At 35.5% G+C, this 26,894-nt stretch overlaps 1 long non-coding RNA gene across 1 annotated transcript in view; it reads right to left on the bottom strand.

Moving 5' to 3' along the window:
• Window positions 1–26,894, bottom strand: part of LOC116163387 — a 119,728-nt gene extending 92,834 nt beyond the window's left edge. The window contains exon 1 of the long non-coding RNA XR_004143733.1: window positions 26,308–26,894. This is a non-coding gene — a long non-coding RNA (uncharacterized LOC116163387). The remainder of the gene's footprint in view (window positions 1–26,307) is intronic.

Below are 26,894 nucleotides of genomic sequence, written 5' to 3'. Positions count from 1 at the left end.
TTATGACTCGAAGTGTAAATCGCGATTTTTCGCGTATTGATAATGGTCCCATCAAAAGCTTTTAGAAAAGACTTTGTTATAAACTACTATAGTTTAGGTAACTAATTAAATAAAAAGCGAAGCGATCACAAACAATAAGCGATTTTAATCAAACCACAATTTGTAAGCAACCTTGACCTCCTTATGGCGTTACGTAGCAAGCAAGCAAACAAAGCAGATAAGGATAAGTACGATAATAGGCGTATAACCATTTTCGCATGTATTTACCTACATATTTAATTCCCCGCATTAAACGTAAACAACTGCGTATAATCCTTTATTTATTTGTTTTAACGCGAAAAAGGTGATGCGTAAACGGCGAAATAAAACAAAGAATCCATCCATACCTAAGGGACGTAATGAAAGATTTATGAAAGCACGAAATGCGGGATTTAAAGCAAGGGTATTTCTCATGGCCGTAGATTATAACAAAACGGGAATGATAAAGCTTACAAAATTAGATAAAGGTCTAGAATGGGGTGAATTTTGGACGAGCAAAACCTCGCCTCGCGTATAACAATAGCGTAAGATACAAAAATTTAATGTTTTCGCATGAACGTGCAGATCGGAAACTATTGACAAGTTTGCAATAATAAAATGGCGAGGCGGAGATTAATCGATAAAATATAGAACGTGATTCAATCCCAAGGCCGAAGGTTCCACTTGAGCATAAAATATCGATTAGTTTTAATTGGAAGAAAGAGTTATCTAACGTTTTATACACGCGCGGAATCGCAAAAATCGTAGGAGAAATTACTTAAATTTTCCTCCACGCAACATAAATATTCCTTTATGCAAGCATTGATTTTTCAATGCTCCGAGGTCACTGTTCTTTTCGTTCCTTTTTTTTTGAAGTAGGTAGAAATGAAACTTGTTTCAAGAATTTATCATAATTCTTCAGGTAGAAACTGTGAACGACGAGAAGACTTTGTTGCTAATTATTCAATTACAAGCGCTTTAGCCTTATTAATACTACTGCAGCTAGTTGCACATGGAAATTATTTGTACATTTTTTTTAAAGTGAAACTAATTGTACACGAAAAACTAAGTGATTTCATAATTCAGATTCTTTCGCTGTACTGAGTAATTTACTTTCATCTCCGTAAATTCGATTCCTCCCACTTCTCATATTTACGAGAGCTGTCCTAAATTACCAGGTCTGTTAAAATCAATATAAATTATTTTTGGCAGATAGGATTCCTTCTGCCAATTTGACCGCGAAAAAAGAGGAAGGGAAGGGGGAGGGAGCAATAATATATCAATATATCGGTGCGTTTTTTTGTTTAGAAATCACCTCTTTCAGCCTTGAGTATTGTTTTGCAATTCTGTTACTTTTTCATGAATTTCTTACAAATATCGCACTACCTACACCTATCCATCTCATATTTCATATTAGTCAGTCGAGTGTTTTAATGATATGCNCTATATACGGCACCCAAAAAAAAACAAAAGTTGGAAACTGTGTTTCAACAGGATGGTGCACCCGCGCAAAACGCCCTAATCGGACATATTTTCCCTTTTCCAGGATATAAATGTTACTTTACCTTCAGTAATAGTATGCTTCTAGACAAAATAGAAGAAGTCAAACGTTTAGATGAGAAGAGCGATCCGAATGCCACACATAAGCAATTTTTGCCTGACGCTCTCCAAAACGCAAGAGATAGAATATTCAAACATTATGGCCTTACCATATGGATGTATGCTCGGATATATGTATTGTGTAGTACTCATATGGGATCCTCGGCACAAGATTGAACTATTCGATATGACTTGGGGCAAGGATGTTAAAAAGACATTCTGTATGTCGATCATTGTACCTACTTTTGCAGTTAAGAAATATATATATATATATTTTTGAAGATTTCATTATTTATTTTTACACATACCTTATACAGGGAGATTTCCGTAGTCCGTTCGTTAGAAGTTTTTAAACTTGCATTTGAAATAGAAACTTGAACTTGGATTCACAGCCATAACAGACCATTTCGAAATGAATTAAAATAATTTCAAGATGGCGCCGCTTCCGCAAATACCGGAAGTTAGTGCCATCTTGTTTTTTAAAATTCTTATCTCTTAAACCGTTCAAGATAAGTGAGTGTTCTATTTTATAATCGAATCCTTGAAGTCTATAAGGAATTTTTTGAGTAACCGCCGAAAAGTTTGCAAGGCTGCTGCGATTTTTCAAAAAATCATCAATAAACATATCAAAAAAAAATCAGGTTTGTCAAAAAGTTTTTTACGATTTTAGGGCAAAAAGGATATATCTTTCAAAAATGGCGACATGTGTTAATAAAAGTGGCCCTAAAATTCACTTTTTTACACTTGAAAATTGCAGCAGCCTTGGAAACGTTTTCAAGACTTCTAACGGTCACTCAAAAAATTCCTTACACTTTAAGGATTCAATTATAAAAAGACCACTCACTTATCTTGAATGGGTTTAAGAGAATTTTTGAACGGACCAGTGCACCTCGTAATTTTTAGAGAAAAATTGAGATATGTCTATAACTACGACAAATAAGTACGCACATGCGTTTAATTCCTCGTTTAATTCAGAATAAAATGGCGCATTTAGAAAAAATAGTATGTTTCTATTTAAAAAAGCCAAGATGGCGCGAACTTCCGGTATTTATGGAAGCGGCGTCACTTTAAAATTATTTTATTTTAATTCGTAATATTCGATTGTGGCCGTGAACCAAATTTTAGGTTTCTATTTCAACTGCAAGTTTACAAACTCTAAAACGACCGGACTACGTGTGATTCACTTTGTATAATGTTTTCTTTATATTCAATAATAGTTCTTTGACGATAAATGGATATTTTAACCATTGAGTGAAGTAACTTGGTTAGCCCTTTGTCGTCGTGTATAATACAAAATTTGATTTTATAGCAGAAACCATATAAATCACTGCAAAAGTGACAATTCTGAACTTAAGTTACGACGTCAAAGTTTAGGTTCTGCCGTCGGGGTCCTTTCCATAGAAACAGCGTGGTATTATGTTCGGCACGTCATTTTATTTCGTGCTCCGTGTCCCATTTAAAATAAGAATGACATATGTCATTATAGGATGCACAATCATCAAATATTCCAATGCAGTTATTGTATGGATCGAGGTATGGCGCGTTGATTGACCAATTTAAAATGGCCCAATCAGAGAGGCCATAACAACAACAACAAAAATAATTCAATATAACTCAAAACGCTCAAAAATTCGGAGTGGGTCAAAATGATAATCATTCAAGGCTACTTAAAAAGAATAAAGATGATTCAAAATTCTTTATTCAAGATCATTTAAAACTAGACAAAGTGGATCAGCATTCGAAACAACTTCAGTTAAAGTAGTTAGATCAAAGGATGAAGATAAATTCAAAATTTCTCAAGACAATGCAAGGTAACTCAACATGATTCGACATAATTCAAGACTATTCTATTTGGTTTCAAATAAGATCCATGTAATTCAAAATTCATATTAATTTATCAAAGAAAGCTGTAGACTCGTGCTGATGTTCAACTTTTAAATCCAGGATCGTTTATTCAAGATAAAAGGGTGTATTATGACAGCTCAAGATGATTCGAAATACTTTGAAAACTTTAACACAAAAAACGCAAAAGTTAAAAATTGTTGGTTTCAACAGGATGGTGCACCCGTATACAACACCTTACGCGGGCGAGAATACCTAACAGAAATTTTTCATTTTCCAGGAAATTTGTCCGGTAGGTATTTTCGCATGATAAGGGCGATGTGCGCGGGTGCACCATCCGGTTGAAACCAACACTTTTTTTTGGGTGCCGTACGTCGTTGTATTCGTAATAAAAAATGCTACTCAAAATACAGTATATACTTTTTTACGGGTCATATATATAAAAATTAAGTTGATAATGATTTCTCCAGAAATGTATTGAAAATCTGAATCTGAATGTGTTTTAATTTTTTGTCTGTTGAAATAACATCAGAGAAAATAAAAACCAAATTGGCAAATATCGCTTTTTCTAGGGACTTGTCCCTGATTTAACCATCTTCGTATTTTCTATCTATGATATCCCCATGATAGACATCCTTATCTTGGACGCATGCGCAGATTAACCGTCAAAATTTTTCTTGGTTGAGATACCGGAACTTATTAGCTACCGAATGCAAAAAAACGAAAGTTTTTGAATTCCATTTTTAATGTTTTGAAATCCCTGTGTTTATTTATAATCAAAATATCAACACAGTCCACCAAAACGGAACCTCCTATGAAAGGAAACCAGCCCAATCTGTCATATAGAAAAAAATTATCAATTATCGTTTGGGTTAGAAACGTAATTTCCGATATAAAAATTAAAATGTTAATAATTAATGGAATCTCACGTAGAATCTAAAATTGAAATAATCTATAGGATGTTCCACATAAAATAAGTAAGTGGGCATCAACTTCCGGTACAACCGCAAGCAACACCAATTGGAAAATATGTTGCTTTTACCGACATTTTTATACTGTCATATTTTTTTTGGAATTAAAGATAGCCGGTATTCATCGTGGGCACCCTGCATGTTCCCATTGAAATTAAATATCAAATATGTAAGTTTAAATAAAACATAAAAGCCCGGTCCTTAAAGTAATTAAAGCTTCATCCAAAATTCAGGCAGATTTCATCACCACTCAAGGCTCTAAAAATGATTTAAGATTATTTTACGATTTTTCTCGAACGACACACGAAAACGAAAAAATTGCTCAATACGAAAAATTCAGGATTTGACATTAAAAATTCCAGACTAATATGATTCCTATTTAAGGTAACTAGACAATTTGAAATAATTAAAGCGGATTCACCGTTGAGTATATTATTCTCTCAACTGTTCAAGGTCTAGAGGATAAATCAAATGAGTGAAAATGATTCAAAGATTAGGATTAATTATTCAATATACAAGATGAAGCTGATTTAATATACAATGATAAAAGAGAATTTTCTAAAGTATAATGTTGGTTTCTAATTCGAATTTGCGCACTGTATAATACCAAGATGAAAAAGTGAAGCGTATTCAAGATCTCGATCAGATTTAAATAAGCAAGGATATCTGCACGCATAATTTAGTTACGTTTTCTCAAACTTTGAACTCTGGGCATTAAATAAAGGGTTAAATTACATTTGTAGCGTGATAGCAAGTCGTGAACAACTGTGAAATTTCTTCGATTATACGGTTCTTAAACACGCTTTATTTTCACTTTCAATTGGAACATACGTTGCGCGCGTGCTACTCACGTAAAGTCTTTGTGACAGCATTTCCAAATATTAAAACCTTTTTGCGAAATTAGAAACAGCCTATCAATTTACGGCGGTTTTTAGCGCAAATGAAATCGATTGTATGTATCACTGCCCTGCCATTACAAGAAGTGCGCAAATTCGACATAGAAAATAGGTAACAGTTCGAAAAAAAGAAGTGAAATGACAAGTATTCGCTTTTGTATTTAGAAGTCCTATAAAAACAGGTCAGGTTTCTTTATTCTGGTCAGGTAATAGAATCCCGTTATTGAAACGGAATAATCAGTACGTACACGCATAGGTAGGTGTTGCACTGTTGCGGTTAAATTAATAAAAAATTCTATTTTATTATTTTGACGTTATTTTAAATCCCTGGAATATTGTGAAAAAGAATCAACGTACATAATAGACGGACATATTTTGTTACTTTTGAATCTCTAACGCGTAATAAAATGTGTAACAAGTGTGAGTGACGTAAAATAGGGACGTAACTTACAAAGGGAGGGTCGACACAATCGCCCTTTTAAACGTTTCTGTGTGCGGTTTATCTTTCGGTACCTGTTTTTCTATATGCAGGTAGAGAACAGGTGGGTTTAAAAGTTCAAAATAACCGAGACGATCCCAGATTTCTTTTTTTATTTGCTTAGATCTCCGGTCACAATGATCGTGCACGCATATTGGTCATTGACGTTAAAAGCAAAAAAAAATCCGTTTCACCTATTCCTCACCTGCAATAACTTCTGTTACTTTTCTTTTACGCCACAGCGCAGACTAAATATTTTGGTTTTGCAAATATTTGTTTAACATGATTAAGTAAATTTAACACTAACAAATAAATAATAAACAATAACACACGAGTAAACAGTCAAACAATCAAAAATGTCACCAAAATATGCTTATTAAACTAGTCTGATATTTCAATTGGTTGATTTTTGCTAATTAAGAAGTTGATTGAGAACACGCACTACGGATTCGCGAAAAAGCACTCTCGTTTATTTCCCTAAATCGAGCCCGCTTACACGAATATAAAAAAAATAGAAACCGCCATTAGCTTTTCAAATGAGAGTCTTAGGACAGTAAAGAGATAATAAAAGTTTTATAGTTTGTCAAGTTTTCGTTTTCCCAAAAGGGACGCTCGAATTTTTCATAAACGCTAAATTCGCCTCGCATCATCCATCTTCTGCGAGCCCCTACCGAAAACTATGTTCAGTTTTAGTGAAGGTGATGTTTTCAATAGAACTCCGCTTTCAAGTATCGATCGGTTCTGCCGAGCCTCCATACAATATTTATTTGGGAAGTACGCCCAGCAGCCCTCTCATTGGAGAATATGTGTAAATGTAATGAGATATTTGACTGGTTAATATAAATTTATTTGATTGAACCGTTCGAGTAATTATTTCATTTTTGAGAGATTCAAACATGAATTAAATTACGCACAACGAACTAATGCAACCTCGAATGCGTGGGCAAAAATGGGGTAAGGGGCAAAATAATTAAACCTTTTCTACGTGTATTAAATTGATGGCTTCTAAATGGATCACCCCTTTTTTGCTGTTGACAATGTTGATACAAAATTTGAGTGGAGACTACCTTCTTAACCACATTTTCAGAACGTATCGGAATTTCAGATTTGGAATCATTGAGGCTGGCGGAAAGGTTTGTAAAAGTGGTTTGAGGGTACGGAGACAAAATCCCAGTAGTTTGTTGGATCGCGAGCATTGGTCGTCAGTCACAAGTTTTCTAAAATCTCTGAATTTTGACTACGGAATAAAGATTCTCGCGCTTTTATTCTCTCCGTCGTTTCTGACAATAATGTAAATTTATACACAATAATTTATGCGACGAAAAATGCGCGTATTTACAATGAAGTAAGTCCTCTTTCCCGATAGTTTTCTTTATGATAAAATGACACCCTCACTTAATTCGCTTCTAAAGATTATTTGATTGGATTGTTGTAAGTTCAAGTCCCCTAACTTGAATTATTATCCTTTAGTTTTTTCTTTGAAAGTTCCGTCAAAAAAAATATCCCAACACTTTCTGTATATACCTATTTCGCCTGTCCCTGTATATGTTCCCACTTGCAATGTGCGGCGCATGAGACACTCAGACACCGAAGCTAGAATTGCATTCGCCGATCAGCAACAACAATCGACCAAGAAAGAATCGAAGTAACAAGATGTCATCGTGCAACCATCAATAATAGTGAATGTGCTCGTTAAAAAGCAACACGTCATTTTCATCGAGCATATTTGTACAACACCATGAATTTCGTCGTTATAATCGCCTTCGTTTGCAACAAATTCTTCTATATGAACTGTTAATTGTTTAAATCAAGGTTTGATACACCATCTATCAGGAGCAGTGGCGGACTGGGCCGGCGGGCAACCGGTGTCGCACGGTGTCGTCTACCGTAGGGCCGTAACTTGTTAACGATAAAATTCAGTCTTGAAGGCAGACAGGCAGTCTATGACATTTTATACTTAATACTATACTTCAAAGTAAGACTAATTTAACGTATTCCAATTTGCGGAATTTGTGTGTTTTATTGTCCGTTTGCACCGACAAATTTAAGCCGAGCTTAACCTAATAATCTGGATGCCAAACTGGGATTTTTGGCTTAACCTGGAATTGAGGTACGGTGAAGGTTTTTTGACGGTTTTTAGTTCGTAAGGATGTCTACTTTGCGAATCCGTTAGATGCCACCTTGACACTCTTGAGCATTTTGAGAAAAAAAAGTTAGCAAAAAATACAAAAATTAAAGTTTTAAAAAATATGGGCATATAGCACATTAATTTTGGGGTTTTGACCCTTCTGAATTCAAATTTGCTGTTAAAAATATTTTTGGGGGCGTTTTGGTGGAGTGGGGGGTGTTTTTGGGGGGTTGGTTTTTATATTATTTCAATATTAACGAGTCGTACATCGATTTGTATGTTTTTATGAATAAGAATCTCGAATTTCAGATCAAAACAGGTCTTAAAACAGAAACTCCTATTTGTTAATTATTTTGGGGGGGGGGGGGGAGCTGCTTAAGGGGGGAAGCTGGAACTACTGAATAAAATAAAAAATTAATATATTAACTCAAACTAAAATACATTAGGTACTTACAGATATATTACATTTTTAAACAAAAAAATAACAAGCAAAAAAAATATTGCAGATAAACATAAATTTACTCGTTGTCCGAGTCTTCGTGTGTGGGATGGGGATATTTAAGTAAGGGTATTGGAGTAAATGGTAAACTTTTTAACTCTAAATTTTGACGCTATCTTGTATATCTTTCTAGGATTTATTCAAAAATTATATTTTGACATCAAAATTGTAATCTCCATCCCAAAAAACCTATAAAAAGACGTATCGCACTTGTTATAATTATTATCTTTTTATTAAAATGATGTCGTGCGTTTTTTGTTATTTACTACATTTGTAATCGATTTTGGAATAAGTGCAGATGCTTTAAAATGCTATTTTAGGGGGTTACTTTGGAGAAAAATTTCGGGTATAACCAACCCCCCGTTATGTGGCCGGTGCTGTTCGGTTGCCCGGGCCAGTTCAATTTGCCAGTCCGCCACTGATCAGGAGGATACTTTGTTCGAAATGCAAACTGAACAACTGTCGTCAATAATAAATTATTATTAACTTTTTGAGGGTAAATACTTCTTTTTTATTAAACCTCAATAAGGGTTGATTTTTATGGGTTGAAATATTCGAATATGTTCCAAGGCCTCTAACAATCATTACTCAACTCATCTGAAACCAAATTTTACTCACCTTATGCTTTAATATGTAGTTTTATGGGTTTTTACAAAAGGGGTAGTTTTCACCCCTAAAAACTGAAGAGCGCCCATCGCCATAATATAGATTTTGAACTGGAGGGTTAGTTGAACTTAATCTCAAATTTTCATGCAACTCGCATTTCGGAAAAATTGACATGTTTTTAAGTATATACTATTTTAAGTTTCGTTTCCTGGACTATAAGGTCGTAAGTTTCAACTTTTCTGATTCCTGGAAAAATAAATACACTTAATTTTTCAGGGCGCAGCTGGTAGCTCCCAAAACGTACACTTAGGACCTTATCTCACATTACAAGAGTGTTAAATTAAATGCATTAAATTAACATTAAATTGGTATTAACTGAATTAAATTTCACTAACTGGAATTAACTGTATTGTATTGAATATAAGCTAATCACGCTAATGGAATTAAAAAAAATAGATTCGTTAGTCTCATGAACCGAACTTTGTCTAGAGGAATTATTTCGCATTCTCGGTGCCTTTGGCAACATTTTTTGCAAAATCATAAAGCCGCAAGTTCCATTTGTTTCCATAAAAATTAAAAAAAATGCGCTATTGTGTCCACTTTGTCAGTCCGTCTGTCCGCCCGGTCGCTACTAGATCTTTATCTTAAAAGCTTTTGTTTTACTTTTTTCGCTATTTGGTTCATTATGGCGTCGAGGCTTGCACCAAGGAAGGTTTTTTCTGCGTTTATTATTAAAAAAGTTATAGTAAAAAATCATTTTCTCGTGTACTATAATTTTACGCACCTTTGCCGTTTATTAACGAACTCCGAGATAGTTTATGATTTTGTAATTTCTGTTTGTCTGTCTGTTGTCTGTCCGTCTGTCTGCATGTCCGTTTGTCTATCTATCCGTGTGCACGATATCTTTGTTTAGTCGGATCGCTCTGAAAATTGGTAACCATGTTTTTAAGGATATAAGAAACGTCGTTATTGTTTTCCAGCTACGCAGACCAGCGGGCCAAAAAGTTACAGCCCAAAAACTGACCAAACCTAAAAAAAATAGGGTTCTTTTAACATTCTTATTACAAAGAACATATGAATGTACGGTTTTCTGTGTTAGCAAATATGCCTTAAACCTCAAGCAACTATGCTGACGAATTAAGAAAATTTGAACATGCGCAACCAAGCGTTGGTAACTGCGCAATCCAATTTTTTTATTTGTTGAAATATTTAAATGAAACATTGTACCTATACAGGATCATTCTTGACGAGCGTCAGTAGGAGATAACCTTTAAAAATGAAACTAAACTGATAAGTCCTTTAAGGGTTTTGGTACATAATGCAATGAACTAAAATACTTTCAAGATGGCGCCACTTACGCAAATACCGGAAGTAGCCATCAACTTTGTTATTTTAAATAGGGACCCCCTATTTTTTTGACATTTTCGGATTCTATTTCGAATTTGGAGTACAAAGATACATACATAGTTGTACCTTTGCTCTAAGGGCTTCGTCGATATTCAAGTTTTTATGTCAAAGATTGAATTTGTAGGGGTAATTTTAAATATTTATTATTCGAAAACGATGAGAGATATTGCAAAACAGTTTTCACTGCTTTATTAAGAAAAGAATTTTCTTATGGTATGCGTAACCGTCTAAAAAAGTGAGACTACGTCACTTTTACAACGCTCTCAACTTTCAAATGTTTAAATATCCGTAACACCATTTTTTCAAACGGCAACCCCCATTTTTGTCTTCACCGTTGATTTCCTTTTTCCGAGACCTTTAATTTGATACAAAATGTCAAAGGTTGCTTCAAACGGTTTCCGAGATATTCCAGGTTTTAGCTCGGGTTTTAGTCACTTCTTGTGTAATAAAAAACATGGAATATCTCGGAAACCGTTTGAAGCAGCCTTTGACATTTTATATCAAATAATTAAAGGTCTCGGAAAAAGGAAAACAACAGTGAAGAAAAAAAAATGGGGGGTGTCATTTGAAAAAGTGACGTTGGACCATCGGTTTATATGGAAAAAGTACTTGTCTTTATCCCTTCTATCACCCAATTTTTTTTTACATGCGGTCATGAACACCCTGTATAGTGGAAAACGTAAACAAATCTAAATGCCCAACAAGAAATCCCAGTAAAGATTCACATGCACATAGGTATCTTAAAAATGGCAAAAATGGTAATTTTGAACTTACTGTATATTTAGCTAGTATTTTAATTATTAGTCCATACATTAGAGACATTCCTATTCTAAATAAGTTTGAAATAACGGAATGCCGCTTAAAATTCCTGACCTCCTAGCACATAACTCCCAAAGCTTTTTTAAAATTACGTCGCCTTCGCATTTTTTTACTAAACATCGTAGCTATAGGGTAATGTTTAGGTTGCTCGTGATGAGTGAAATTTGTCACCATCAACTTTCTATTTTTACAAATTCCTTAGTAGGTATGCGGTGCAGCTATAGGTTGAAGTTTGTAACAATATTAATAATGAATTTGAATAAATTATTGATCGTTGAACGCGTTGCGTAGAGGATGGTGGGCAGGCCACGGCCAAATGAATATCACGTAGTTGTTTGCGTCTGATTTAGACCGAACAGCAAGGCAAAGGCAATGCCCCGCGATCGAGGAGAAACGCGTTACTGTCCCACTTTCGGCCGACCAACTTTATTGCTCGAATATTTTCCACATGTCGTAGCTGTAAATGTATAAAACAAATAAATTCAATTAGCTTGCTTCGGTATTCCTTTTAGCCAGCCGTCATGTCTCTAACTATCAAGGGCAACACATCAAACCCACATTCATAAATCCATCGCGTTGCAAAATGCTGGGACTGTGCAATTCTAAATATAACTATTTTACGACTGTGGGAACACCGCCTAATATTCATACACTTCGTTGATTTTGGTTTCTTTTTCTATTTTAATTAAAACTGATTGATCATATTGTGCTTCTTTTTGTGTAGAATTCAAATATCGAATTACGTACGAAGATTATTTACAATACTAGAATAGATCATTATAACATAGTTATAAATAAGTTGTGTCATTAGGAACGTGCGATTTTAATGCAGATATTTATTAAAAATGATTGTTTGTATTTAACACAAATTTGTGTACGATACTACAATTTGCTATCAGCCACTCACAACCGATAAGCACATGTATCGATAACGGCTATCGGAAGATTCATGTTTCATTGTACTCTCATACTCGCCTACTTACCTTGCGAGTAATTGATCATCAAGGTGGGCGAGATACTTTGAAAAGCGTATAAGTAATGGTCGCTCGGCGCAAGGTCGCGATAGTTGGCAATTTCATTTGATTGATCGAACAGTATGAGTTTCCCATGTAATGAGCTATACTGAATTGCTATAGTAAAGCGCTTATTAAACCTCTAGTTAATTACAATATTATTGTGGGAATTTAATTTGTTGTATTTTATTTTAAATGTTTGAATGTTTTGTTAACATTTAGTGCCGTGATGTCTGAAAACCGGGCACTAGGTCAGACTTGGAAAACCCGACCCTCGACCTGACCATAGTGTAAACACAATCAGTGCAATTATGTCTAACGATGTTAGTGTGAAATACTAAAAATGGCATCGGAAGTGTCGAAATTGATTATAATTTATATTGGCAGTAACCTTAACACACCACTCAAATTGCAGGCGCCCATTGGCATCGGCACCAAACAAGTTGCGTCCATACTATCAACTCGTACTAATAAGGGTGTCCTTAATTTGCCGGTGTCCCATTCCCATTTAATTAAAATACAGTAATTGATCATTTTTATATTATATTCGAGTAAATAATTAGCAACAACTTATCAATTTCCATAATTGAGATAAGAGAGGTTCCACTTCACAGTAAGTTAGAAAACCACTTCATCAAAAGTAGAACAAGTACAAGTTTAATTTGACGTAAATGACGATCTATTTGCCATTTTATTGAAAATAAATTCCACAATTTAGATGTAGTGAAAAGTAACTCGGCTTTGTATAGATTTAAATGGTTTTTCACTGTGGAATTTTGATGTACACGTGAAGGGAGAGGGAATTGTAGAAGAAATTGAAATCATTGGGGGGAATTGAGAAGCCTTGAATGGAATTGGAAGATTCACAATAATTTAAGTATGCGTCTGAACAATGAACATGCAGATTTTGATGCCCCGCAGGGAATTAGTTGAACAAAAGTTTTGACGGGAAGCTTTACAAAACCTAAAAATATTTTTAGACATACAAGGTTCAATGAAATAGTGTGTATGTCGATAAGGATGTAACCTCGGATGTAACACCCTATATATTTTTGTATTTTTTTATAAACCCGACAATAAACCTTAATGATAGGATACTTTTTTTATCTCTTACAGTTTATTTCGTAACGCTATTGGCTACTTCAATCCTTGAACGACTGGAATTTGAATTACTTTGGGCGTGACGGAAAATTCGCCTGTTTCAACAAAAGAGTCCATAAAAACTCGAATTTCCCTAACCTCGCAGTATATGGAATTTTGAAAGATCATACGCTATCCATACCACGTACAATGGGAGGAAAATGATTTCCTATACGTAGATGCAATTGCTGTTCATGAGACTCAGGTTCCGTCCAAGAATACGAGAAGTATTTCATGAGATATTTGCAAACATGATACCTACGCAATGCCAGTCATTTTGAGACTGCAATGTAACTCAGCTGTTTCTGTTTTTAAAGATAGGGCCTTGCGGTTTTAGCCACCCTAAGCCACTTTCTTGTGAAACTTTTAATACCACAAACATATACTTTTGGTTTTTGAGATACAGAGCGAAAACGAGGAGTTTGACTTTTTGGAATGTTGTCATATCTTACTACCCATGTAAGGAAGCAAAAGAAAAAAATTGCCAATTTTAGATATTTTTACGTAGAATCCATTGGCGTAGTCAATAAAATTTCTGGACCATCCTTTCCTGAGATTTGACCCAAAGTTGGTGTTTTTTGGATGCAACACTCTGTATATCTTCACGTCAATTATTTGCATTCTTTTCCTAATTCACATTCGCACGGGGTCGCGAAAACCGCAAGTCTATCTTTAAAAACAGTTCAGGTACACTGTAGCCTCAAGCAAAATAGGACACATTGTACACGAATTCAACTTTTTTATAATTTATTTATTGTACGTTATCGTAATAAATTAATATTCGTTATTGCTATTCTATTTAAAAATGGTATTTCGAAAACAACATAAATATAGTAACTTTAGCCTGTTTTCTATGCATAGATCAGTACTTTCCGAAGGTTATGGAATCACAAGCCTTTTTATGCTTAAAACATGGTTAATGTCTCAAGGAAATATTTTCATAAATGGGGAAGTTAAAGCTGCGCATGTGCGTATTTGAATTTTTACATGGAGGCTACGTTTGCTTTTCTTAAAAGCATTTATGGTTAGTATCTTCATAATAAGAAAGTTGCAGTTAGGCAGATCTCATTTTTAGGGAATTTTTTCAAAAAGAAAAAATACTCCTTACGTGATGATTTATCCGTCTGTTCCTCGTCTAACTCGAGAACCAAAAGGGACAGCGATGTCAAACCTTCGCCAATAGATTTCCAGGATCAGTGCTATTGAATATGAGCCGGATTAAAAGTCTGGTTTCCGAATGTGAGCCGAGTGGCAAAAAATGCATCTACTGAAAATGGTATGCGATTCTTTGTATCTTGTTATTATTTGTGATGTTTTTTTTTTGCTACGAACATGTAATGTCGAGTGTAGTGGCGGATGATTAGATCAAGATACCCAGAAGCGGAACCTTTGGTCAAGCAAATGGCCTTGATAGGGTGGGGGCAACAAGTCGAACAGGTGGTAATGCAGGGACGCTATGCGGAAGATTTATTGGAGAAGGCACGGTGGAGGGTTGGATGGGTGCACTCGCTCAGTCGTAGTACCACTCAAGAAAGGACGTGCAACAAATGCGGACAAGATGGACACTTGGGTCGGGATTGTATACAGAAGACGGAGGGGGAAGTAGTGCAAATTGCAACGACACATGCAAGTGAACGTGAATAATAGTAAAGAAACGTTCGATCTTGGTCGGTAGCTAGCGAAAGAAGAAGGGTGTGTTGTGATGTGCTTGTCCAAAATAGGTACTAACAGATGGAGGGACATGTTTATGGACAAAACTGAGAGAGCGAAGGTGACGTATAAGGACACCACCGTAAACATGGTAGGATCATTGAATAATGGAAGTATGAGAGAAAATTGAGATAGGAAAGAAAGATTCTGAGAGAGATGATTAGTAAAACTACAAAAAGGTGTTGGTTTGACGTTTGCGAAGAGCTTGACGTTGGCATTTGTGGCGAGGCCTATACCAAATCCGAGACCAAATCGTAAAGAAGAGAATATGTATAAGGCCCATAGTAGTAGGTTCGAATAACGAAAAGATGTTGCGTTAGCAGACCCCACAATGAATTAAAGCAGTTGTAATTTTTGGATGTAGATAACCGAATACGCTGTGTCGGTTGGAAAAACCGTCGTTCCTTCCATGGCATAGCTGATATAGCCGAATTTTATAAAAAATAAAACAGTTGTTTAGAGGGAATCATTTGCATCTTTGCAAGTTACGTTTATAAGTACATACCGTTTGAATTTTGGTTTCACATAAAGTTTACCGCACAGTATCTGCAGCTTTTTTTCTTGCACAGTAATTTCTATCGCTACGTTTAATTGTAAGGCTCGTTGTAAGGGAAGCTCTTTGCGAGACTCTTTGTTACTTGCCAATTGCCATTTCATTAATAATTATAAGGAGTGGTTATTGTTTCGCATTCCTGCATTTGCTTTCCCGTAGATACCCCTACCTACCTACAGGGTCCTATCCTTCATTGAGAGGAACGGGCTCTGAACTCAGTTGCGAAGAAAGGGGGTAGGCACAATGGGCCTCTGATGTGCCTAAGTGCTGCCCGGTCGGGCTCCCCTGCGAATAGAATAGACCCCTACCGTATTGGATTATTTACTATTCCCGCTTAGGGAAATTGCTGTGCGCTTTAATTTTGTTTTAGCATTCACCAGTAGCCGCTTACCGCGTGTCCTTTAGAAGTCCTGAAACTAATGTTATGCGATTTGTGCATACTGTATCGAGTAGCATTTTTATTACGAATACAACGGTATGTGGCGCATAAAAGTTTTAAACTGTTAGTCTCAACAGGATGGTGTACCCGCGCACAAAGCCCTGATCGTGCGAGAATGCCGATTGGACAAATTTCCTGGAAAACGGAAACATTTATTCATATACCTATATGAAATGGAAACTTAAGTACATTTCATCTCGGCGTGCGTAGTTTTGCTGACTAAAACTAGAGATTAAATAAATTTTGCTTTCTCCATAAAGAATACTCAAAACACGCAATTCTTAACAGTTTTTTTGGCAAATGAAGCTTTAAGCAAACAAAAATAACACAAAAAAGAAAATATTATGAAAATATAATCTAAAAGGTAATAAAAAAAATAATTAATTACACGTGATAAAATTGATGTAGGTACTCAAGGTTATAAATTAACTCCAACCTGTCACGCGACGTTTTAATACCACTTTCAAAACATGGGTTTTCTTAATTAAAAAAAAGTACATCGCCGTGAACAGAAAATAGGTCAGACTGTTGAAGAATGACAACATTCTCGGTAAAAACGTTATATTTCCTCGAATATTTGTTATTAATTAAGGTTATATTTCGTATATAGAGATAAATAGTACGAGAAATGAACTTTAAACAATTTCACAAGCAATTTGTTTATAATATAAAATTACTACTGCGATGTTAACCAAATAACTTTCAGTTGTGCTACCTAATTAAATTTAAAAGTCATTAAATAATTTGTTGGGAAAATTGCCTTAATCCCACGCTTGCAATTTTCCAGTTTTATTTGAGCTATACGTTTCCAATAGTCAATTGTTTTCATTGGGTTTTATTGTTGATTGAGATAATCTCGAAAATAACTACAATCCGGGGTTAAGAGTGTTCATGATCTTCCGATCTGCCTTCACAATCAACGATCTACCTCAAATTATGTAATGTAATGTTTCTCAACATTCTGTAATAAAATAGCTGATCGCTTGTAGTGTCCCGTCAATGTAATTTTTTTTACCCATAAGTAGCTCACCTACATTGAAAATATGGGTCATCTCGATTCGAAACTTCACAATTCAATTCTAACCAGAAATTTGCATTAGATGTTAATTTTAAATGTGGACAATTATTATGCAAACGTCAGAAGAGGCTCATTTTATTACAAGATCAATGCCAGGCAAGGTTATCTTGTTTTATTTTTATTATTCTAGGTCTACAACACGTTAATTCATATTTTACGTACGTCGGATTTTATAGATAACTCTTTAAAGGTGCGTAAAGATTAAGATCACACACTGCCATTGAAATGAGGAAAGTGAATTTGGAGTAGTGTTCCGCGCATCTAACGTTAGTCAAACACACGGACGGACTTGTCGATCAGTCTATTTACCATAACTATTTAGTAGTACAGTTTGCCTCTCTAAAGCATAATACAGTTAAGAAATAGCGAAGTTGTCAATTATTTGATTGGACAACATTTTCACATGTCCACGCTTACACAATTTAAGGCTATAAATAAAACCACAGCGACACGTTTTTTTTTTTATTTCATTGACGATCATTAAACGAAGTTTGCCTGAAATCAATTAGACAAAGAACGTTTGGTGAAAGAGGTACTCTTAAAAGTTCATCTTCGAAACGGAACTCTTGACAATTTTATTCAGGAAACGGCACAATTTTGAATTAACAGAGCCACTGGGGTGCGAGTGCTTCATTTTAATTCAATCGCGGCGCGGCCAGTTAATAAATCAAATTCACATTTAAGCAATAATGATACAGAAGCGATTGAAAAAAATTGCGAACACGCGGTTCGATGAGAAAACAATTAAAATAAAGTTATCGTAGTCACGGGCGTGGTTCCCTATTATACATTATCATAGGTTACTGACCGTAGAAAACGATCCCATTCCCCAGTAAAGCCATGCGTTTGAAGGATTTTTTGTCTTTAATTAGCCATATGAGCATAGGGTTATCTGGAAAGAACAATTTAGTTCAAATGAAACTTTTTCGACGTACAAAGTACAAGGAGCTAAATAAATAACTTCGATTTGAATAAAGCCCCATTATGATCGCGCATCCGAAATTTGCACACAATTGACTGTTCAATGAACACTAACAATTAAGGACGAATAACCTCAGAAGGTGGGCGTAAATCGGAAAATAACAAAGCTCGCTTTGCTACGTTTCTGAAAACTACCGGATAATAGATCCCAGGGTGGAGTCATTTTTATAGTCCTAGTTATTTAATTAATTGAAACAGCCTCTGAAACAGCCGGTAAGCTCGATCTATGTGTGGTTTACAAATCGTTAGTGTTCAGGAATAGCAGCGGGGCAGGGGAGCAATCGCGTTTAACGTTTCCGTATAGTTTGTCCCTTAAATTCGCTGCAAATTTGATGGTGGACATGTCGAGGAGCGCCCAAAGGATTTCTTTGCAAGCTATGATCCATTAGTTCATTTGGCGATTAACCGTTTATAAGCAAGGTACTTTAGCTGTTTGCCTTTGACTTCACACAGTCAATGGCGATGTCAATGGTAACTGGTAATTATAACACAAGGTAAAAGGTCATTATGCAAACATAAATGACGAGAGCGTATTTTCCTCCTAATAATATTAATGCTAGGACCAGGAAAAAATACCGGTAGGCACGAGATCCTTACCCCATTTTGACCATTCTCTTTCAAATGAGCCGCCTATCGTCGAAGTCTATACAGTTTAATGAAAAATGGTGGAGTGTATATACAAACATTAAAAAGTGCCTACATTTGATTGTGATGACATTTTAAATGCTTTCATAAATAAGAAAGTTGGCATTGCAAAATCAAATTCTGAAACGGTTGTTAGTCTTATTTTAAACTGTCTATATGGGCATTCAATTCCATTCTACCACAGGGTGGTGACTTGCGTAACGCATCATAGGGATTTCAATGTAAAATTCATAACATGCGATTTTTGGCTCCCCAAATTATTTTAGAGCAAAAATGTATTAAGGTTTTTTGTAGAAGAAATTTTTTTACGTCAATCAACCGTATTAGTTTTCAATTTTTTTCATAATAAAGACGGAAAATTGGAGAAATAAAACCCCCATCTTTTTCAATAATCTGTGATGCCATGGAATTTTATAATACAAAAACTACGCCAGGCAATATCCGTCATGCCATGGAATGTCCGCTATAAAACAAATCAAATTCTATCAAAAAGTATTATATTTAGAACAGCGAATTCAACATAAAGAAAGACCAAATTACTAAAAACGGTTTCTTAATATAACAATTTACAATAAATGTTCGAATAAGTCACCATTAACTGCAAGACAGTAACCAAGTCGATCATAAAATCCATTTCGAATTGCTGCTAATTGATCACTGGATATCTTTTTGTTTTAGAAAATTCCAAGGCATTGCAGATTATTGAAGAAGATGGGGGTTTTATTTTTCCGTCTTTATTATGCAAAAAATTGAAAACTAAAACGGTTGATTGACGTAAAAAAATTTTTTCTACAAAAAACCTTAATACATTTTTGCTCTAAAATAATTTGGGGAGCCAATAATCGCATGTTATGAATGTTACATTCAAATCCCTATGATGGGTTACGCAAGTCACCACCCTGTATATTAAATTTCATTTAAATGCTTTCATAAATAAGAAAGATGACCCTGCGCATGCGCAAACCTAAACCTAAAGTTAGAAAGTATGATCGAATCTCTCATAAATTACATGAGATGAAATGGCTTAATATGGAAAATAGGAGATTCGCTCACTCTGCTACATTATACCATAAAATAATCTCTGGGAAGACTCCATGGTACCTCTATGAGAATGTCGGATTGAGCTCAAATAGTAGGTACGCTGCATTAATCACCCCACCATTCTATAAATCAGCACTTTATGAGCGCTCTTTTAGCTAAAACATAGCGAAACTTTACAACTCATTGCCAAACAAGTGTAAAAGATTGCCTCCTCACAAATTCAAAAAGTACATCCAACTATTATTACTTAATCGTCAGTTGCAATAAACTCGTTGTCAATTTGGTTATCTTATAGGATTTATTTAGCCCTCATACCGAATCACGCACTCATTAACTCACATTTTCAGCACTCATCAATCGTTCATGAATTGTGCTGCAACCACGCACACCAGTTTATGTTATATTATTTAGAAGCCATATAGTCTTTCGTTCAAAACTTTATATGTATATTTGGGAAATGGGTTAAGTGGAAGAGCGAATGCAGTTTCTGCTGAGACTGCATTCGAACTTCGCCCAATTAGCTACTTAGCACGCAGAATGTTGTTTTTTTTCTGTACTTTATATATGTTGTTGTAATGTAGCTAATAAAAGACATTATTATTATTATGGGTCGGTGTTTCTTGTGAAACTCAGGTCTACCTGGTATATCCACGGTTACAATCAAGGTACGATTAGTTCCTGTGCCTGTGTCTGGTGAAGTAGTGCCCTTAAAAAAAAAAAAAAAAAAAAAAAAAAAAAAAAAAAAAAAAATCATCACACCGTACATTATTATTATTATTATTATTATTATTATTATTAAATTTTGAAACTAACGTTAGATTTTCCTTTGTTCCAAGTGCCTATGTCTTAAATTTGATTTAATTTTTTTCGTAAATAAGGAAGTTGGCACTGCGCATGCGCAAAACCACGCAACTTGTGTGAGATTTGTCTTTAATCCAAAAGCCTAAGTATAAAATTTTATTTAAATGCTTTCATAAATAAGAAAATTGTCATTGCGCATGCGCAGAACAATATTTTGAAAATGTCGTTAATTTTACTTATATTCGTAGTGTTTACATATAAAGTTTCATTTAAATATCTTCATAAATAAAAAAATAGCATCGGACATGCGTTAAACCAAATTTTTGACACTGTGCATGCGCAAAACCAAAACATATCGGTATGCACGGAATCCTTGGACCAAGCCCTTTCAAATAAGCCCCATCCCCCCATCACATGATCTATATTGCCGAATTGAACAATTCAGAATAGCGGTCGCACTCCAAAATATGGCTTGTGGCCTTTATTAGTAGGACACCCTGTACTTCGCCCTAAAATGTATGTTTAGCTGCTTAAAATAACCTAAAACGTTGACATTTGATGAAATTTTGATAAAAAACGGACTGTGACCGAAACATGACGCGGACCATTCTAACCTAAAATTGGAATACTAAGATCTTAAATTTTCTCTTGTATTTAATTTTTAGTAAATAAACTTAGTACTCGACTTAGTATAAATGTTTATGATCCTATCAAATTAAAATAAATGTTTATGTTCGATGTTCCTATCAAATTAAAAATTTTCATATGGTCATGACGGTCATTTAAACGGTCACGACTGGTCAACTTGTCACGAAACTAAATGACCGTAATTTTACAACACTGCCGACAGACAACGGAAAATCGTGCACATAAGCGCCACCTCAACTTCGTTGCGTTACGCTAAAAAAATTGAAATTCTCTTGGCGCGTGCTCTTAGAATTTTGCAAAAAAGCGCATTGAAAGGCCAACTTTGGAATGACACGGGCAAAAAACTGGTCGCGTCCCTAGCTTTCACGCGAATTTTTAACTTTGGCATTTTGACCAGCTAATTACTTAATTCAAATACCCCAAATTATCTACGCCAATTATGAAAAATTTTAAGTGGACATTCTTCTGATTCACATTCAGAGTCAACACTTAGTCGTGGCCAGCCTCCTCGCTACCAGAACTTCGGGTTAATATTTTGAGGTAGATCAGCAGATTAGAGGCTTCTGATTCAGCATGATTTCCAAACCCGGCCTTGATCTAATGCGAGATCCCAAGTAGAAGTCCTGACAAATTGAAAATGATTATTTTGTCTATTGAGGTTGATGTCTACGGAGATCTCAGCACTGAAACCATATAAAAACTAGTCAGCAGGTTTTCAAACTTATGTTGAAAGGCGCTATTATGTCCACTTTCTCCGTCCGTCCGTCCGAGGTATTAACTACTCTTACAGTTTTCAAGCAGAGGTTGTTCACGACTTATTTTAGGGGACGAAGATTTCCTTCATTGCTTAAAAATTGCCAACATTTCTCTTCATTTCGTTAACATTTCTAGCATTGCCTTAAATGTCTCCGAATTTACACAAAATTTTGAGTAACGTTACTTCCCTATACAAACCTCTTACCTAATTACTTCTTTAAAATTTGCTCTAGATTTCCTCAGAATTTCCTCTAGATTTTATCGGAATTTCCTCTAAATTCCCTAGAATTTCTTCATTCCTTCGTGATCAACCTGGTTTTCAAGATATATAGTTCGTTGTTTTTGCATTCGGTAGTTTATAAGTCTGGCACCTCAGCCAAGACGATTATTGTGCGCATGCGTAGACGGGGCAATGTCAACTTTCTCACTTATAGATATTTTCCTGAAATTTTTAATCACAAAAGCTTTCAATAAAGACACGTGTATCGCGTATTAGTCTAGGCGATAAAGACATCTAACTGGACATTTTGGGGTGGAAAAGAAAAAAATGGTGGAATATGTTCAGTTAGGTGTCAGAAACAACATATTAAAAATCCCACCCCCCAGACCCTGTGCTAAAGGCTCCAGCCACCCCACCACCACCCCACAGAAACCGTGTTTTCGCCCTTTTTGGCTGATATCTCGCGATCTATGAGGTCTAAATGAAATATTTTTTGCTGAAAAATGCTCCTCTTGCAATTTCTTACAAGGTAGATACTGATAAAGTTAGTCTAGGTCTACCTCTTAGCCGAGAAAATTCATAAAAGAAGGCGAAAATCATCAATTTTCGTGTTTTTTTGCGTTTTTTGCAAATATATCGCGGCCTTTAGGGCTAGATGAAATATTTTTAGCTGAAAATGCTTCTCATGAAATTTCTTACAAGACAGATACTCATAAGTTAGCCTAGGTGTACCTCTTAGCCTAGGAAATTCATAAAAGAAGCTAAAGTCATCAATTTTCGTGTTTTTTTGCGGTTTTTTGCAAATATATCGCGACCTTCAGGGCTAGATGAAATATGTTTAGCTGAAAATGCCCTTCGTGCAATTTCATACGAGGTAGGTAACTGAAGAATTGGCGTAAAGTCACCTTTCACCTTCAACTTTCATGTGTGAGGAAATATTCATTGTAAAACAAAGTATTTCTATGTACCATTTATTCACGTAGAGCAGCATTTTCATATTAAAATATTCACACATTCATTTATACCTCAACGTAATCAGATTCCACTTCTTCAGGCTCTTCGACGTCCTCTAGTGGTAGTGGGTCGTCTGAAATTACCGACTCGTAGTTCTCCTCGTCTTCCGCTTTACCTGCATGGGTATACCCTGAAGAGACGGCGTGGCATTTAGGCACGATGTTCCATGACACTGGACGCAGAGTTTGTTACATTTTCAGCTAAAAACATATTTCATCTAGCCCTGAAGGTCGCGATATATTTGCAAAAAACCACAAAAAAACACGAAAATTGATGATTTTCAACGCCTTTTATGAATATCCTAGGCTAAGAGGTACACCTAGGGTAACTTCTGAGTATCTACCTTGTAAGAAATTTCACGAGGAGTATTTTCAGCTAAAAATATTTCATCTAACCCTAAAGGTCGCGATATATTTGCAAAAAACCGCAAAAAGTCACGAAAATTGATGATGATGTTCGCCTCTTTTATGGATTTCCTAGGCTAAGAGTTACACCTAGGCTAACTTCTGAGTGTCTACCTTGTAAGAAATTTCACGAGTAGCATTTTCAGCTAAAAACATTTCATCTAGCCCTAAAGGTCGCGATATATTTGCAAAAAACCGCAAAAAGTCACGAAAATTGATGATTTTAGCTTCTTTTATGAATGTCCTAGGCTAAGAGGTACACCTAGGCTAACTTCTGAGTATCTATCTTGTATGAAATTTCACGAGTAGCATTTTCAGCTAAAAATATTTCATATATTCATAGATCGCGAGATATCAGCCAAAAAGGGCGAAAACACGGTTTTTGGGGGGTGGTGGGGTGGCTGGAGCCTTTAGCACAGGGTCTGGGGGGTGGGATTTTTAATGTGTTGTTTCTGACACCTATAACTGAACATATTCCACCATTTTTTTCTTTTCCACCTCAAAATGTCCAGTTTGCCAATTTTACAGTCTCTATCGCCACCTAGACTATATTGTTAAAATCAGATGTGCTCATGGGCAAACTGCGCAACGCCATCTGAGCGCTTACCACATACCTAAATAAGGTCTTACATCCTTTAAGTCTAATGTATGTACATTTGCTAAATTTTAACGAAATTCTCGGAAATTAATTTAGTTTCTTAACTTTGACATATTTTTTCTCCGTGAACACAGAAAAATAAGAACAAGAAAATAAGAATAATCTGATAAAAAATATTTGAAAAAAAATTCGATGATGTTACGGCGCTATAAATTTTTTTTTCAATATCCGCCCCGTTATTTTTCATTTCCGTATGCTTAATAAACGTATCGAAAATTTGCAACAAGTCAAAATTCGTCAAGTTTTGTCCGTAAAAATTCAATATGGCGCCCATAAGAAATAAGAAAGTATAATAGCATCTAGCGCGTTATGGAAATTCTGATAACAGATTCAGTCTCTGAAAAAAACGGCCCATAGAAGTTGCTAACGGGAATCGTCCATTTCCGACTGTTTAGGCCAGGGAAAATGAAAACGAAATTTGACATTTTTAGTTTTTCGGTGCTATCTCAGTTATTTTCAAAAATTTCAAAAATGCATTTTTTTTAAATAACAAACAGAGACAACTTTGCCCCCATTTAAACAACGCTGTATCTCTCACCGGGAAATCTCAATGAGCCACGAATTTTAACCACTCTCGAACCAGGGAGTACCTACACAATATCTACATTCGGAGAGAAAAAAATGCTATTCTTTAGAGTTAGAGGTTGCTTAAAATCATCTAAAACGTCGACATTTGATGAAATGTTTGCACCCCCCAAAACGGTGATCGCAGCTCAATTGCTATAGGAAGCTAAAATGAGTATTGGCGGCTAAACAGGAAATAACCAATTGACATGTCTGACCAAAGTGTTATTGAAACTTTTATTTTACAATAAAAATTTGTGCTGCGTGGTCCTCATTTAGACAGATGCAGTCACCTTCCGCAACGTGCTCTTCCTCGGCACAATTTTCAATGTGCTTATAAATCGCACATCTAGAAGACTACTGTTCTTTTAAAATTCAACAATTTGAGAATTTGTTCTAAGTTTCTGAGCAAATTCTAAATTTTAATGGGCATTAACCGATTTATGATTATTGGCATATTTTCATTCTGAAGCATGATTCTCAGAAGATGAAATTTCAAGAATCAAAAGGTAATATGTACCTGTATTACGACCTCGGAGAGCGCAATTTCAAATATGTCAGTCTCGAACACACGTTTTTTTTTATCAAAAAAAAAATGCACGCATCATACGATTACAAACACATTCCTAAAAACATAATGCACACTAGCAAACTTGTTTCGGCAAAGTGATTTCGAGGAGGTCCAACCTTGGCACTCTGCAACAGGAGGGGAACGATTTTTATTTATTTTTACACTTCGATTCGACCATTTGAACTGTTAAAAATGGTCGAGTAAACTTTGAACGTTGCAGGTTAACACTTTTGACAGAATCGAAACCGCCATTTTCGTTACAAAGACGCCATAAATAACCGAGGGAGCAATAAGTATTGATAATATCTTTATTACAATGTTACTTAATATAAAAAGGGTAAAATTCCGAAAGCGCCTAACGGTACAGCAGTTCGGAGATTCAGTTAATGAGTTCAAATATAATGTAGGTAGCTATAATAACAGCGTGTCTGTACTGACGATTTCCTGAACGCAAACCAGCGAAACATTCAATTAAAGCCAAAGGCGTTCTTTTTCGCATAGGTAGGTACTGTCTTAAGTGTTTAATGCTCCATTTAATTAGTTTAAATCTACCTCATATGCAAAGGGGACGTATTGTGGAGGTATTGCAAAATTACTGACAATTTAGGGACAGGTCCACTCGACGTCTATTTATATTAGGGGAATTCTAACCCCCTTAATTTATTAGTAGCCGAAACAGGTGTCTCACATCTGTAACAATCTCATTCCACCACGGTTCTAATTAAATGCGAAGATTTTTCGACGAAAATACTGTTATAAACAATGCAAATCCGTTGGGAGCAAGTATGATTTAGAAATGAATACTCACGTTTTCTGATGTCTTAATTAAAGTCACTCCAATGGAAAAGTAGGTAATCCCAAAAACGCGCACGTTCACTTGTTTTAGGCAAAAATAAAGCAAAGCTAATTCGATTAGTAACAATCGAGACCTGTATCCACTAAAACGATACACCGATAAAGTGAAAATGGCAGACAACGACCACTCTGACCGCCGTTTTCCAGCAACGAAGCCCTGCTGCTCACACACAGCGAAGCGAACGGTTATAAAAATAGCACACTTCACACTGCTACGTGGCAGTAAAAATGTTTGTAAAGAAACCAAAATAGACTCTCCAAAGTCGCTATACGACACTAAAAAACACAAAGGTTTATCGCAATATGTATATAAACACGTCACTGGTGGGCGCGTATTCCCTTACTGGCCGATTCACTTGCTGCCTCAGGCTCGCCGAAACACCGCGAAAACCACAAAAACACGCCGGATCGCACCACACATGACTTTCATCAACGCAACAAACGACGCCAACGATTTTGCACAGAAATCTCTTTTACGAGAGTGAAAGAAAGGCAGGCGCGGTTTTAAAAATAGTAGCAACACGAAACGTTCTATATTAC

The sequence above is a fragment of the Photinus pyralis genome, unplaced genomic scaffold, assembly GCF_008802855.1.
Source record: "Photinus pyralis isolate 1611_PpyrPB1 unplaced genomic scaffold, Ppyr1.3 Ppyr1.4_LG2, whole genome shotgun sequence".
Lineage (NCBI taxonomy): Eukaryota > Metazoa > Arthropoda > Insecta > Coleoptera > Lampyridae > Photinus > Photinus pyralis.
This window is presented reverse-complemented; position numbering and strand designations above follow the sequence as displayed.